The 17,305-nt window shown below is 30.6% G+C and overlaps 1 pseudogene; it reads right to left on the bottom strand.

Annotated features, from left to right (window-relative positions):
• Nucleotides 1-9,659: 9,659 nt before the first annotated feature.
• Nucleotides 9,660-10,505, bottom strand: LOC149031968 (uncharacterized; annotated as a pseudogene).
• Between the last annotated feature and the right edge of the window lie 6,800 nt (nucleotides 10,506-17,305).

Here is a 17,305-nt window from a genome sequence, read left to right as displayed (position 1 = left end):
CAATCTAAAATTAAAAAAAATTGGTCAGAGCGTGTTCATAAAACATGAGTCTTCTAGGTGAACTAAGAAAAAACTAAAAAGTCAAATAATCGTAAAATGGCACGACTCAGACAAAATAGTCTGATTTTTGATTATTTTTTTTTGACGGATTTTTGGTCAAAAATGGCAATTTTGGAAAATTTTTGTGACATTCTCCAAATTTAACTAGAAGCTAATACTCTAAAGAAGATGTGTGCTAAAGTTCATAAGAATACGTTTAGAACTTTTTGAGTTATCTGGCACGTCAGTTAGGAAAAAGTTGTTTTGAGAAAAACGCGTTCAAAGTTTAGCGTTCGGGTCTAGCGCCAAATTGAGGCGGTGAACTTAAATGAATTTTTAATCAATAAATAATGCTAATTTCATTTCAGAAATTTACGGGCATATTTTTGAGATATTAAACTAACTATTTATGAAAAAAAAATCATGTGTGCAGATCACACGTGTTAGAAGTGAAACCTTCCAAAATCTAAGTTTCGAGAGAATGAGACGAATGGACAATTTTAAGAGTAAGATAATTGTATGATTTATTTATTATAATATGATTACTATATATAATAAAGGTCACCGGTATGGTCTCTGGGTGTAACAGCTGATAAAATGTGCACTTTTCACAATTCAAGCAACAAAAACGGAATGCTGAATGCGATAGTTATAAATAGACAACAAAATGGTAAGATGTTTATTAAGGAGTTACATGGGTTTCACGAATTCAAAAAATCGATTTTTTTTGTTGCTTAATAAAATCTACATCTCTAGAATATTATCCGAAAAATTCATTTTGATCCGAGTAATAGTTTCGGAGATACAGCCTTTTAAAGTTGCGCGCTCAAGGCTACCTCTATGGTCACTCAAAACTATAAACGTGTTTTTCTCAAAACTATGTTTTCAAAGTCGGTTGTCAAGATTTCCCGAATGCTACTTCACCGATCTCGATGAAATATTAAACAGGTCTTCGAGATACAATTTACAAGGACTTGGACGAAGGATTCTTTTTTTGTTCAATTACAACTATTTTTTTTTTTTAATGCCGCAGAATTTTTACTCAATTCTGTATTTTTTTGTAAAAACCGCTGTCAAACATTCAATTTTCATTTTTTTTTTCCTTCGTCCAATTTTTAGTTTGAAGCCTTAACTAAAACAAGTATTTTTGTTTTCACTTCACATGATCCTGCTTGGAATTCTGCTGTCAACGCGAATGTACCATTTTTCCGAGGGCTCGCCGGGAATGACGTCACAATAGCGGAGTTTTTAATATTTTTTTTTTTTAATTTTAGGAAATGTTTATTAAATATGTATCTTTAAGGTAATAAAAAATTTGAATCAAATATCTCATATATTATATTGTTACGTCCTAGAGGACGAAGTGAGTTAAGTAGTATAAGTAATGCCTGTTTATGGTCACTCTGCTTTCACCGAGTTTAACCGGGACCAGGCTGGTTCGTTTCTCGTTTAAAACAGTGATATAGTCTGGCAAAAAGCGTACGATAAGAGGGTGGATTGAGGAAGGTTTTGAAGCAAGGAGAAGATTAGTGGACCGCAGCTCTGATTTAACAACAATTTAATGATAAAAATATGATTGGTGACTTACAGTGTTCGGTACAGTTGCTGGTTGCTTTCGAGATTGCACAGGAGGCTTGGGCTGGTTTCTTTCCAAAGGGGTCGAGACACTCAAAGACCCGAAAGTTAATTATTTATTATGACTGATCAATCAATTAATATTTAAATATCGAATAGCTGGTAGCTAGTAGTAACGATCGAAGTCAAACTATAACTGAGTTCAAAATCGTAAATAGAAAACTCTAAGTGAAAACTGAGCTGAAGCTGAAGTGCAGGGTTGAAGTAGAAAACTGAAATGCTAAAACTGAGTGAAAACTGAAGTGACTAGGTGAAAACTAAAAACTCGAGTAAGTGCTTGGGGGCGATGGACTCTGGCTTTTATAGCCCCCGAAAATCCTTCGTGGGAGGGGTAGCCCTGGTACCCCCACTCTTAGTCTCTAACTGGCCCAAGCGTCCTAGGCATCCTCGTTCGAGAAAATTCTTATGTCCTCATGGACTACTAATACATTTACATCTCTAACATATTTTTACATATTACGCACATATATATAATCTCGTAACTTAGTATTTGCGCATTTATACCCTTTTATATTCATTATACATCTTTTAGTCAATCATTCTTAATTACATCTTGTTAATCCTTAATCAATCATCAATGCGTTGTTCTCGAACGATTACATTTCATTATCCTTTAATTGGCTACATACTTGGTACGATTCTAGCGATGAGGTTTATTTATTCTAGGACATCTTTATTCTAGGTTTATATCTAGCTATATTTTATATCTAGGTTTATCTAGCTATTCCGCATATTTAGTCGTTCATCCAATTAGGCACATAGTTTCGCGAGTTACATTGTCTCGGGCGAAAATATCTAAGAGTTATCTTTGGTTCCAGAAAATTCTAGAGTGTAAGATTTCTGTTGGGCCTACGTGACATTTACCAGCGTTTCTTAGCTTGGCGACACTCAGTCGCGGGAAAAGGTTTTATGGCTTGAGGGGGTTAATATTCGGTTGCAAGGGGGGATGGTCATTCTCCAGGATTTAGGTAAGGGTTGCCTACCTGCGTCGTAGGTGGGATTTTTATGACAGGCTTCATATGTATATGGCATTGTGAAGGTGGAGGGAAACTTCAGGGAGGTCCTTTTTATTAGTGGTGCTTTTCAATAAGATTTATAGGTTAGCTAATGGGTCCATGTAAAGAAATTGGAGCATATTTGGTGGCTATTAAAAACCTTTTCGTCTGTTGCATTCTGAGTTTCGAATTTGACTCTTTTCCCTTGACATTTATTTATTTTTTTATTGCTCTTAAATATTTGTTAAAAGGAAGGTCTCTGTTCAGCAATAAATATTACTGGCGCCACGGAAAATCTTGGAGTGGCGTCGGAGTTTAATACATAAACCGGTATTTATACTTTTTAGGAAAACATTCTTCAAGGGATGCTTTGCACAGGACAGTCCTTCCACTAGTTTATTTCGATAAAGAGAACGAATGTTCGAGAGTTACGAGTCATAATTATTCTTCTATCTGTACTACTTATAATTGTTTCTATTGTTATTTGGTGGACTACTGGAAAGATGTCTCGCGCAACTGGATTTGAATCACTGCGAAAAATTTTGGGTGGCGAATCGTGGCGGAACGTCACAATATGAAAAAAAAATCTTGAAAATACGCCGTTTTCACCCGGATGAAACCCATGTAACCCCTTAAAAGAAAATATAATTCGTCAGAAATAGGGTAAAAATAAATAATCCTTTTTTTGAAACTCAGATAATTAAGTTTTTTTTTTGTTAGTATGGTTTTCAATTTCCCGTTTTCATCTACGTTCTTGCGCTATATAACAAACATTTTAGAATAGATGAAATAAAGACATTACGAAAAACATATGGAAAATACTGCTGAACTGAACGAAGGTTCTGATAAGATGCAATGAGAGACCTAATAAAGATATTATCTAGAAATGTTTTTTCAACTCTGTAGCCTGCGTTACACTGCGAGACCCTTATTATTTATAACATATATCGTCTTTATTCTTTGGACCACAAACTTATCATTCTAAGTACTTCCGAATAAATAAAGATCTGAAAGACGAAAAATCTAAAGAACGCATTGAATCGTATCGCTCCCTCAGCTTATCGAACTGTATACACTACGAGTCTCAAATTTAGGCCCCGTGGTAAGCTCCACCGATTCACGCTGGACGTTCAACATCTTAAAAATGTTTTTATTTTATTGAAAAATTAATATTAAATTATTTATTTCGCAAATATTGTAATTAACAATTACGAAATATATAGAATATTATAATTGTATTGTCTGCAATATTTTACAAAAAAATGAAATGATTGTCAGATACATCAGAGAAAAAAAATTAAACAACAATGTAGAATATTTCTTTTTCTTATAAATATCCAAAGACATGTTTTTTAAATATAATGTTTGCGTATTTAGGAAATTTATACTAATTTTTCAATAAAATAGAAAAGTTTTTAAATAGGAGAAACTAGACACGTGTAAAAAAAAATAAACTCTATTTACTTTATATTTCCAATAAGAATAAAATAATATAACTTATTTTACAAATATAGAAAAAAAAAATATAGAAAAAAAATTTTTTTAAAAATTTTTAAATATTATAAAATAAAACAACGAAAATAGAAATAAATTTTAAAAGCGTTGTAATTCAAAACCCGATAAAACAAAAAAGATACTACCACAATTGTTCCTTTCTTTAACATCATCTACAGTTATTAGTTGCAACACAAAAAGAAATACTTGTGTATGCTAACCTATGATAAAGATATCTCACTTTCACAGAAAGTGTCAAAAGTGTAAGAGAAAAAAAAATTCATCTACCTTAGTTTTAAAAAAATGTATATTATATTTACTTGGATTAGGACGGCGTATCTTTCTGTCGTAAAATATTCTATTATATTCGTCTCTATCTATTGCTATCGCATTTAGCATTCCATCTTGATGGATAGAATTTTAAAAATATTAGATTTTGTCAGCTACCTACACCCCAAGGTCGGTTCCTTATCATGAGAAAAGAATTAAAAAAAACAGAGAAAGACCGTTAAACTTTGATCTATATTCCTAATTCTTATTATCGGTTCGATAATATTCATGCCTACAGATTTTTTTTACAAAACGTGTCATATCTTTTTTATTTAAAAATGTTTCTATTTTTTTGAAAAATTAGTATTAAATTCTATATTTCGCAAATATTAAAATAAATAATTATGAAGTACATAGAATATATAATAACTGTATTGTCTGAAATATTAAAAAAAAAAGGATTACCAGATACATTAGAAAAAAAGAATTAGGAAATACTGTGAAATAAATGAGGAGCAGCTGACAAATTCTATTCAAAAGCAAGTTAATTACTGTTATATTTTTATTTTGCTTCTTTATAAAATATATTTAACGCATAAAGACAAAATATGTCTATTAAAATCGATTTCTTTATGTTTTTATGAAAAATATCCAAAGAGATCTGATGACCCATGCATATATGAAAATTATATTATAAATTGTAATATTTACGTACTTAAGAAACTTATACTAGTTTTTCAAAAAAATAAAAATATTTTTTTAAGATGGTAAACGCCCAGCGTTAATCGGTGGAGCTTACCACGGAGATGAAATTTGAGACTCGTAATGTACACAGTTAGATAAGCTGAGAGAGCGATACGATTCAATGCATTTTTTAGATTTTTCGTTGTTCAGATCTCTATTTAGACGAGAGTATTTAGAAAGATAAATTTGTGGTCCAAAGAATAAAGACGAAATATGTTATAAATAATGAGGGTCTCGCAGTGTTACGCAGGCTACAGAGTTGAAAAAACATTTCTAGATAATATCTTTGTTAGGTCTCTCATTGCATTTTATCAGAACCTTCGTTCAGTTCAGCAGTATTTTCCATATGTTTTTCGTAATGTCTTTATTTCATCTATTCTAAAATGTTTGTTATATAGCGCAAGAACGTAGATAAAAACGGGAAATTGAAAACCATACTAACAAAAAAAAACTTAATTATCTGAGTTTCAAAAAAAGGATTATTTATTTTTACCTAATTTCTGACGAATTATATTTCCTTTATAAACATCCTACCATTTTGTTGTCTATTTATAACTATCTCATTCAGCATTCCGTTTTTATTGCTTGAATTGTAAAAAATGCACTTTTAACAGCTATTACACCCAGAGACCATACCAGTGACCTTTATTATATATAGTAATAATATTCTAATAAATAAATCATACAATTATCTTACTATTGAAACTGTTCATTCAACTGATTCTCTCGAAACTTAGTTTTTTGAAGGTTTCACTTCTAACACGTGTGATCTGAACACATGATTTTTTCAAATCACTCCCTATTCTAAAGAAGTATTCACTTCAAAAACAATACACCATACCAATACACTTGGAGTAGGGAAAACCCTGGCCTAATACTATTCAACTCATTAAGTTTTCTCGATTGTCAACCTGGCATAATATGTGAACATTTCTCGATGGGAGAAATAAACTAAAGTGATAATCGCTTTCTTGCCTTCTGCAAAGGCAAAGAAAATGTTGAAAAGATTTCAGAAAGACCCCGTAGTCAGGACAGTGCTGTCAGATCGTGGGTAAATCTTACCCTCTCCCTGTGCCACTGGGATTGCACACAATGAAAGTTTTCCATGTCCGTGTGTTTGGGATGTCGAGGAAAGCCGAGTGTAACCGAAGTTGGCGGTTGGCCACGAAGTGGCACACTATGAAAGCGACTCGTGTCCATGTGTTCGGACGACACGAGTCGCTTTCATAGTATGCCACTCCGGCGTGCCCGCCAACTTCGGTTACACTCGACTTCTTTCGACATCCCAAACACACGGACATGGAAAACTTTCATTGTGTGCAATCCCAGTGGCACAGGGAGAGGGTAAGATTTACCCACGATCTGACAGCACTGAGTCAGGATGGAAATCAAATGTGTATTATGTCATTTGAACAATGTGTAAAACAATGTTTATTGTGTCCATGTATTTCTCCGCGGCGCGTGGTGGGGGTATTATTTCTCCTCTGTCGCGAATCTAATCTCGGCTTCCCTCGGCTTAATTCGGTTTCCCGACACACCGACACGTAACATTTCCTTGTGTGCAAGGCGTGCTAGGCTCGAGAGAAGGGGTAGAAATGTTTCTACGATTTGGCTTCACTGGACGCGAGCCATTTCGTTTTGTTCTGTTAAGTTTTATGTTTCTTTTTTCGTTGGTAAGTCTTTATCTGTTTTATGCAAAACAGTGAATTTTTTATACACGATTGATCATTAACGTAAAATAATGAAGTTAAACATAGTTAAATTTGAGAAAAAATATTTTAGTAAAATTTGATATTATCCACGACTAGCATTATTTTATTAATGGTTATTATAAATGTGTGTACCGGAGGCTTCAATCCACGAGCTACTACAGAAAAGGTAAGAGGCTTACTTTAGTTCCTAACATAATGTATGCGGCGTTCTTTTATTTCAGAGCTAATAAATTTTTGGGTGCTTTTATATATATACTAACATAACTTAATTAAAAAATGTCGCTATTATCACCAAGTTCATTTTCGTTTAAAGTATTATATAGTAATCTGATAAATCGTTAAACAAATATTCACTTTAACTTTTATTTTTTTTAGATACTATTTTAAAATTAGTGTCTATTTCATAAAATAATTCTTATTATAAATTATCATTAAAAGATTAAAATTATAATTGATTTTTAAAAAGCTGTTTTCCTTACAAATTATAATACACGATTCTTAAAATAACAAAATGTCAAACAATAAACCATTTTGTAAGGTAATATGTATAATATATATAATACATAACTGCATATATATTACCTAACGTTCGTCTGATTTTTACGTCTCGGGCTATAGACATTTATTTTTTTTTCTCGTTAATCATTTATTTGGAGAATCGCGTTACTTCGTTACCGTGGTAACGTAACAAGAAAATTTATTTTTAATTCCTTAATTCAATCTATTCAGTTCGAAAAAATCTAAAGACTATATATACGCACAATATTTTAACATTACGATAACATTTTAATTTCTTATTTTAACTACCTCTTCTTTATTCATTTTATCGTCTGTTGTCATTTTTTCTCATCTTTGTCCTTTATTTTTTCTTTCTTTGAAATTCCTACTTTCCTCCATAGCAGATAATCGTTTTTATGATCGTGTTTTGTTTTCTGTTACGTCATAAGTACGCACCCACACACACACACACAAAACTCATGTGTACACATACATACATATACTCATTTCTTATACTATACAACGCGACAAAAGAAATAATAACATTTTATGTAGCTTACTTCCAAGAAAATTATCTTATTCTAAAAATATCTATATTCGCATTTCCAATAGCATTTGTTATTTTTCGTCCTTACATTTCTTCTGTTCTTATATACATAATTCACATCAACACAAAGCACTGCTTCTTGTGTATTCCTCAATTTCTTTTATCGTTACAATTCTTTATATTATTTTTTTGTCAAGGCTTCCATATCTTGATCAATAACTAGCATACAGTCAAAAATACTGCTTTAATTGAATCGAATAATAATTATAATTTATTTTTATAATATAAATAGTTTTTATAATTAGGCATTTTCTTAAATATTGAATAAATATATAATATTTGGAGGTTAAATTGAGGTAAAAACACAAGATTGATTCGTCTAAAATATAGAGTTTTTATTATTAATGATGTAATAAAATCACTTTACTATAACGTACATATGTTATACTAACCTAAAATATAGAAATCAACAATTTAATGTTTATGCTTTTCTATATTGATTGTTTTATATTATTTCATAAATTCTTATAACAAGGTGTACTTATCGAAGATTACATTAACTTAATATTATGAATTTAGATTCTATAGATTACAGTAATTAGTTGCAAGAATAAACTCTTGTTATCAATTCTATCTATCTTGTCTGTATATCTTCTGCTCCGATATTCTATTCCCTCCTTTTAATTTACTCATCCGTCAAATGTCGACCTCTCAAGTATAACCGTAGGAGTTACCGACGAACAATACATACACAAAGCTTACAAAATTTATTTTTTTTTTCTACGAGGAATGTTATCTATATTTCATACATTTTAACTGATTAGATAGAAGTAGAAATATATTTTATTGTTGATAGTACATTTATATGTTTCAATTTTATAATAAATTTAATAATTTATAAATTATATATTTTATTTTTATAATGTTAATATCTTTAATTATAGATATTTTTTTGTAATTTTAAATAAATATTTATTTTTCTTGTACGAGGAATACTATCAATAACTACATATTAGCTGATTTAGTAGAAGTAGAAATAGAAATTTTTTATTGTTGATAATTTTAGTATTTAGTTATTAAAAGATAAGAGTAAATTGCACTTTATATTTGTTTGTAAAAAAAGAATTTACAAAAATACGCGTGAATCGTTCGTTACTTTATTACAGTAGTATTTTATTATATAGTAGTACTGTTCCAATAGTAAATTAATTACAAACGTTACATTATTTAATTATTCAGTTGTTAACATAAATTCGTCCAATTTTATCTAATTTAAAAATAAACATAAAAAGCGTTTATTTTTTTCCATTTTCGTTTTTCATATATTTCTTGTCTAAAACAGAAAAAATATGTATAAGGTTATTAATAAAAATATTTTTTCTTTTTGAACAGGTTATGAAATTATCTAATAATTGTTTCACTGAAAAACAGAGTAGAATTTTATTTATACTATTTACATTATATTTACAGTTTGTACAATGGTTTTACTTGAAAAACAGAGAAACAGCAATAAAAGCTAATTTTCACCTCTCCTCTGTTCAGTCTATCTAATTTCTTATTAATTTTAATTAATAGTAAGTTAGTAACGGATAATTAGGAATTTCACATGTGCTCTCACTCTTTTTATCTCTCTCTCATTTCTACGCTCAGTCGTGATTAATGCGCTGCCTGTCAATCATACTTCGAAGCGTGCGCTGAGTATCAACCTAACTTCAATTAACACTATTCCTACCGACACTTCACGTATACCTATTCCTACCGCGGCCGGTCAAATGACTGGTCTTTTACAACTTATATTTTTCAGTATTGAATGCAGACCAATAGCCAGCTTGCAAGTATAAAAATATATTTTCTTTTATTCAAGTGTACATAATCTACATTTTATTCTTTTTCGCCGCATTTTTTACAAATGAGCTTCTCAACTGTACATTTTCCGCATACGTACTTTTTACATTTTAGACAGATTTTGTTCGTCTTATTATCTTTACAATACCTTATCTGACATGTTATCCGTTCACGAGAAAACTGTACTTGTACTTGCGATAGGTATTGGTTGATTTTCTTTGCAGAGCTCTTGTTGGTATTCGATGGCAAGTTCTTCTGCCAATTGGAATAGAAATTCCTGTCTTGTAATTTCTCCTCCCGTAGTTTCTTTATATTACACCCATGCATTTATCCCGGCTAAATCCAAGATATTAAAAAATACTTGCACAGGCCATCTCCGAGATTTAGATTTTACCGAATAATTTCTGGCCATTTTGGTCGGTCACATCTACGCCAAATTTGGTGCTATTATACAATTGAATTGTCTCCGGTGTTCGGGTGTCATTTTCTTCAACTTGTACGGAGTTGTGCATTGAACTGAGAATTAGAACTTTCTTTCTTGGTTTGGCTTTCTAAATTGTCAACATACAATTATTTGAGCGATAGAGTTTGGTTGAGAAAAGTGCCATGTCTTTTTTCAGTTTTGCCAGTCTTGGTAGCTCTTTTCTATTTGCTCTAATTGTCCCCACAATCGTAGTTTTTTTTTTTGCTAAAATTTTTGTTGCTAAAGATAGGCTTGTAAAAAAGTTGTCCGTGGGTATATCTCTTTCCACATCCTACATACGATTCTGCTAATTTCATAGTGAAAAACTCTTCAAGAGGAACTAAGGGTTCTCTACTTTTATCTTTTCCCAAATATGGAAAGCCGTTTATTATATATTTGCTACGTACATGGGATACGTACAAACCAAAATTTTATACCAAATTTGTCCGGTTTATTGAACATGTATTGAGTGAATCTACACCTTGCTTTCGTTGGAAACAATTGTTCGTCCATAGTAATATATGGTCCTGGTTTATAACAATTTTGACTGTTGTCAATAAACTTGTACCAAACTTCGGAAATCATAGCAAATTTATCGGTTTGTAACCGTTGGCTTCGTTGGTTTCTGTCGTCAAATCGAATAAATCTCATAATCTCCGTAAAGTCATGTCTACTTATAGTATTTGAGAAAAAAGGCGGGCCCTACTTTTGATTCCATAGAAGTGCTATATATATATTCTTAGCCTCATATGCGCCGCGTGCATACAGAATTGCAAAAAAACACTGCTAACCCGATAGTCGAGCGAGAACTGTAGACACTTTGAAGTGCCGTAAATCATTTTCTGGAAGGCACTTCTCGAATGAAATCGTACCACAACTACATTACCTTTCCTTTGTAACGACTTTATAGTTTTGGCATTGAGTCTTACAGAGAAACTATTACAAAAATGTATAAATCGTACTACCGATCAAATGACCGGTCGTGGAAGATAAGACAGACCACAAATTTTTCTCAGAAAATAAACAATAAAAAAATAATTGAATATTGAAAAATGTATCAAACATATATATGAGGAAAAGTCGTAAAGTTTAAAGGTGATTCACTTACGTTGAATGTAGGAAAATCCAATTAAAAATATAAAAACGGTCATTTGACCGGTCCTGGTAGGAATAGTGTTAAAGCGGATATTTTCTCTTTACATGTATATACAGGGTAATTTGTAACTGAAGGTTCAAGCGAACAAAGGGTGATTTTACATGAGAAAATAGATCGAAAATATAGAATAAAATTTTTTCGTTTGAGGCTTTGTTTTCGAGAAAGTCGACTTGGAATTATCGAAAAGTACGACTTTGTGTGAGGCTGCGTCAGTCACGGGTGACTGACGTCCAACTATTTTTTAAATACAAAGTATAACGCTTGTGGCCTGACGGGAATTTTCCTAAGAATTCGCGTAGCGCTCAACGTGTTATTCTATGATATTTTATTTCATAGGCTTATCGCAGGATTTTGTTTAATAGAATTTGAATATTAAGAAAAATAAAATATAAAATTTATGGTCTCTAAAGGATTTGTGATACCGAACGCTAATCAATATTAATGGTGTTTTGCGATAAAAGTCGGATAGTAAGAAAATAGGTAGAAAAACACTTCCGTAATATTGGAAGTTTTTATCAACATAATTTCAATTGAGACAATGATCTACAATGAGATCCGTTATAAAGAGACATGATTACACGTTGAGCGCCACGCGAATTTTTAGGGAAATTCCAGTTAGGCCACAGACGTTACTTTGTATTTAAAAAAACAGCTAAACGTGTCAGTCATTACTGACGGACGCGGCCAAAAGGGAAAGTCTAGTGTCAGCCACTGGTGGCTGACGTGACGCTCAACCTTTTAATGCTTTTTAAAATTATCTACGCATGCGTTTTTTTTATTTTGTTTTCTTCCCCCCAGAAATTTAAAATAATAAATTTAACTTGAATGAAATTTTTACTAATGTGGATGATCTTTTAAAATTAACTCTAAATTTGATTAAAATTTTTCCTTTTTATCTCTTACTACAACTTTTTCAACTTGAAATTCGGTTCACCTTTCTCAATTAAATGTTCACACTTGATTAAACACGTGCTAGATCTTCATCATTTTGATTCTGGAACGAGCTAAAGTTTCCTCTCATTTTCAATTTTGTCGTCTCTTCTCTATCTTTCTCTCTCTATATAGTATATAATATTGTCGAAGCTATCCTTCTTCTATTAACCGAGATGATTCTCAATCTGTAAACATCGATAAATAAAATATAACTTTAAAAATGTAATAAATATGTAATAGGTTTTTTCTTATTCCGGTTTTAGGTAGATAATAGAACTCAACTGCGTTTCCCTGTAGAACAAAAGATTTATTTACACCATGTAAAATAAATATATATATTAGACCAAATGTATATAAGACCAGAATAGGAGGGTTTGAAAAAGAATGTTCAAAAATAGCACGAGGTGTTGTTCTGAAAAGAATTTATTACTACATTAACTTTATTTTCCTATATACAATATTTACAAAATCGAACAATTTAATATTACCTAAAAAAAACGACAATAAAGTTTATTCCTCACTTTTAAAACTCACTTTCTTAGTCTATTAAATCTATCTGTCTTATTTAAATATTCAATCTAGTCAATAGACATAACGTCTTTTCTGCTATCTTTTTTTCTTATAAAAGTGCGCGTAATTCAAACGGAAGAAAGTACACTTTCTGTGCATATATATAGTAGATATAAATAATTATAATAATTATAATTTTTCCGTCTGATTTTTACTCTCTCGGAATGTCGTCATTAATTTATTTTAAACGGAATATACACGCACGCATTATGATTCAATTTTAATTTCTTATTTTAGCTACCTCTTCTTTACCCCCTCTATCGTCAATTGTCATTTCTTTTCATCATCTTTTTCCTTAAGTTTCCCTTTCTTTGAAATTGACATGCGATGTTATGATCGTTTTGTTTTCGGTTATGCCAGTGGTTTTTAACCTTTTCGAAGTCACGGAACATTTTTGATTAGAAAGAAAATTCGCGGAAAACCAAAATCATCAAGACTATTAAGATAATAAAACCAACAAAAAAAATGTGTGCAAACACATTTAACTTTTATTTATATTGAAAGTTATAGAATTTATACATTAAACATAACATAATTATAAAAATAGAAATTAAAAAAAGATAACAATTATTTTAAAATATTATTTATTATTAAAAACTTTAACTTTTAACTCTTTTCTACAAATGTATTTCGTCAATTTTAGTGCGATATCTGAGCGTGTTAATTTTTGCAGATTTTAACAATATATTTACCTATTAGGTATATAATACATTGGAACTTTCATAAAATTTCACGGAAGATCGGTTAAGAACCACTGGGTTACGCCATAGGTACTTACACATACGCGCGACATCCACACACTTTTTCATATATTTGTACTCACGCTATGACAAGTGGCAAACGAAAGAATAACATTTTTTGTAGCTTTACTTCTGTTTTTATATACGCACATTTTCATAAGACACGAAACACTGACTTATCCTGTTTATTCTGGAATTTATTTTATCATTACAATTCTTTAGATTTTTTTTTTTGGTCAAGACCCTCATATCTTGATCATAAATTGGCCACTCTATTTTGTCATACTTTTATACGCGGTAAATATGTTTACATCAGTTCAAATTCCGATACCGAATTAAATTTACAAGACGATATTGCGGATGTCTTATCACGGATTTTCCACGAAAAACTTTCCCCACAAAGAATCGAACACTAATCGTCGAAGTGAAAAGCAAGGACACGGTATATTTACGCTACAACGCTACTTGATAAAAGTTTATATTTAAAAAAACATAAGATAAATATAAAAAGAAGCGAAATTTTAAAAGCTTTTTTCTTTAAAATTGATTAGGCATTTTGTGGAAATACTTTACTACGAGAATACCTAAAAACAAAAATGAAAATTATCTTATTTCGGAAGAGGGCGTAATAAATGTCATTATCATTTAAATATATTGGTACACTTGCAAACACAACTATTAAAATACTAGGTATTCGTATATATATATTCAAGATGGCAGCTAAAAACTACGGAAGCAGCCGAAATAAAACGAAAACATCCGAAAAGAGGGTTTTTTTGTTCCTGACTTTACTTACGCGATGTGAGAAACTCTCACAGTTGATAAATAAATAGTTTTTTGAAGTGAAAAATTTTTTAGATTGGGAGTGATCTGAAAAGTAAATAAACAGAAACGGAGCTATGTAACGAAACTATGTAACGAAACTATGTAACGAAGCTATTTAACGAAGCTATGAAACGGCTGCTATACTAAATAATGAGAGAAAAGAGGCAAACATATAGGATTTAGCCTGCGAGAGAATAAGACAGAATATAGCTACACAGTTTTTCCTATTCTCGGTCTCCTCTTTATGCTATGCTTCGTAGTTACTCGCTCCTGGTTGTATATGTGTGTGTTTGTGTGCCATTGCATACTACAAAGAGTGGACACATATTATTTCGATATTTAAAATATTTGTAGGTAGGAGCGATAGAAGGATAGAAGAATAAACAGAGATAAGCACGTAGGTAGCGACAAAAGTATAAGGTCCAAAGCAACCGACAGTCGAAATAAAGAAAGAAGGTGCGAGGTCTGTTTTTATTTTACCAAATGTGTAATTTCTTTTCCTATTTAAGAATGTTTCTATTTTATTGAAAAATTAATATTAAAATATTTATTTCCCAAGTATTATTTTAATGAACAAATATGAAATATATAGAATAAAATAATTGTATTATCTGCAATATTTTACAAAAACATGAAATGATTATCAGATACATCAGGGAAAGAAAATTAAAAAACATTGTAGAATATTTTTCTTATAAATATCCAAAGACATGTTTTTTAATTATAATGTTTGCGTATTTAGGAAATTTATACAAATTTTTCAATAAAATAGAAAAGTTTTTTAATAGAAGAAACATGACACGTGACAAAAACAAATAAACCTTATTTACTCTATATTTCTACTAAGAATAAAATAATATAACTTATTTTACAAATATAGAAAAAAAATATAGAAAAAAAATTTTTTAAAGATTCTTAATATTATAAAATAAAACAACGAAAATAGAAATAGATTTTAAAATCGTTGTAATTCAAAACCCGATGAAACGAAAAAAAATCCTACAACAATTGTTCCCTTCTTTAAGAGCATCTACAGTTATTAGTTGCAACACAAAAAGAAATACTTGTGTGTGTTAACCTATAATAAAGATATCTCACATTCACAGATAGTGTGAAAAGCTTAAAAGAAAAAAAAATTCATCTACCAGAGTTTCAAAAAAAAAAAAAAATTATATTTACTTAGGTTAAGATAGGATATCTTTCCACCGACAAACATTCTACCATTTTTGTTTCTATCTACGGCTATCGCATTCAGCATTCAATCTTGATAGATAGAATTTTGAAAATATTAGTTTTTGTCAGCTTCCTACACGCCAAGGTCGGTTCCTTATCATGAGAAAAGAATTATAAAAAACAGGGAAGGTCTGTTGAAATTCGATCTACATTTATTATCTTTATTATCGATGAGCTAATATTCATGCCTATAGTTTTTTTATACAATTTGTCATATCTTTTCTATTTAAAAATGTTTCTATTTTATTGAAAAATTAGTATTAAATTCTTTATTTCGCAAATATTATAATAAATGATTATGAGGTATATAGAATATATAATAATTGTATTGTCTAAAATATTTAAAAAAAGGATTACCAGTGTTGAGGAATTAAGTGGTCTAAATGAGAAGAACGCCGAGCATTTGCTGTGAGTGGTCAGATTTATTAAAATTCGTACGTGTACACCGCGTGTCGGTTGAGATTCAAAATGAGAAGCCGTTGAGCGAACCACGTTCCGAGATTTACACAGAGAATGTCACAATGAGTAGACTAGAGACGGCCTGATTATATTAATCAGTTAAGATCCGGACGATAAAGATTATATTAATCCCATCGAACCTGTACTTTTTGAGAAGACGTATGCAAAGTTGAGAGGACACGTGCGGTTGGAACGAGTTGTAGAGAACAATTGAATATGGCTGCCTGAGAAGCCGGCGTCACGGCGCTTCTTCAACCGCCGAGATGAGTTATGGCGAGTCTGCATTGAGCGACAACTGTCGCGAGTTCTGATTGGGCATTAGAAATCCCAAAAAAAACCAGATACATCAGAGAAAAAGAATTAGAGAATACTGTGGAATAAATGAGGAGCAGCTGACAAATTCCATTCAAAAGCAAGTAAATTACTGTCACATTTTTATATTTTTCTTCTTTATAAAATATATTTGATGCATAAAGACAAAATTTGTCTATTAAATTTGATTTTTATATGCTTTTATGAAAAATATCCAAAGAGATTTACTGACCCAAGCATATATAAAATTATATTACAAATTGTGATATTTGCGTATTTAAGAAACTTATATTAATTTTTCAATAAAATAAAAACATTTATTTATTTTTACCTAATTTCTGATGAATTATATTTCCTTTGATAAACATCTTATCATTTTGGTGATTATTTATAACTATCGAATTCAGCATTTCGTTTTTATTGCTTGAATTAAGAAAAGTGTACTTTTTCTTAGCTATTCCACCCAGAGATCATACCGGTGATTTTTATTATGTATGGTAATAATATTATAATAAATAAATCCTACAATTATCTTACTCTTAAAACTGTGCATTCGTCTCATTCTCTCGAAACTTAGATTTTTGAAGGTTTCACTTCTAACACGTGTGATCTGCACACATGATTTTTTTTTTCTTTTTTTTTTCAAGTTCTAAAAAATATTTTATTTCACTATCCTGTAAAAAACTAAATTTTAGGAATGTAAAAGAATTTTCAAGGTTTCATTCCATTTGAAATTAAAACGACGAAGTTGAAATTAGTAGAAGTTAGAATTAGAAGAAAAAGTTTTAAGAACAGTGTGAGAGAATCTCTATACGATAGTACTGAATGCCGAATG

Source organism: Polistes dominula, unplaced genomic scaffold, assembly GCF_049000335.1.
Source record: "Polistes dominula isolate Pdom_NZ unplaced genomic scaffold, Pdom_raw_medaka contig_540, whole genome shotgun sequence".
Lineage (NCBI taxonomy): Eukaryota > Metazoa > Arthropoda > Insecta > Hymenoptera > Vespidae > Polistes > Polistes dominula.
The sequence above is the reverse complement of the archived record's forward strand: the minus strand, read 5'-3'. Positions and strand labels throughout refer to the sequence as shown.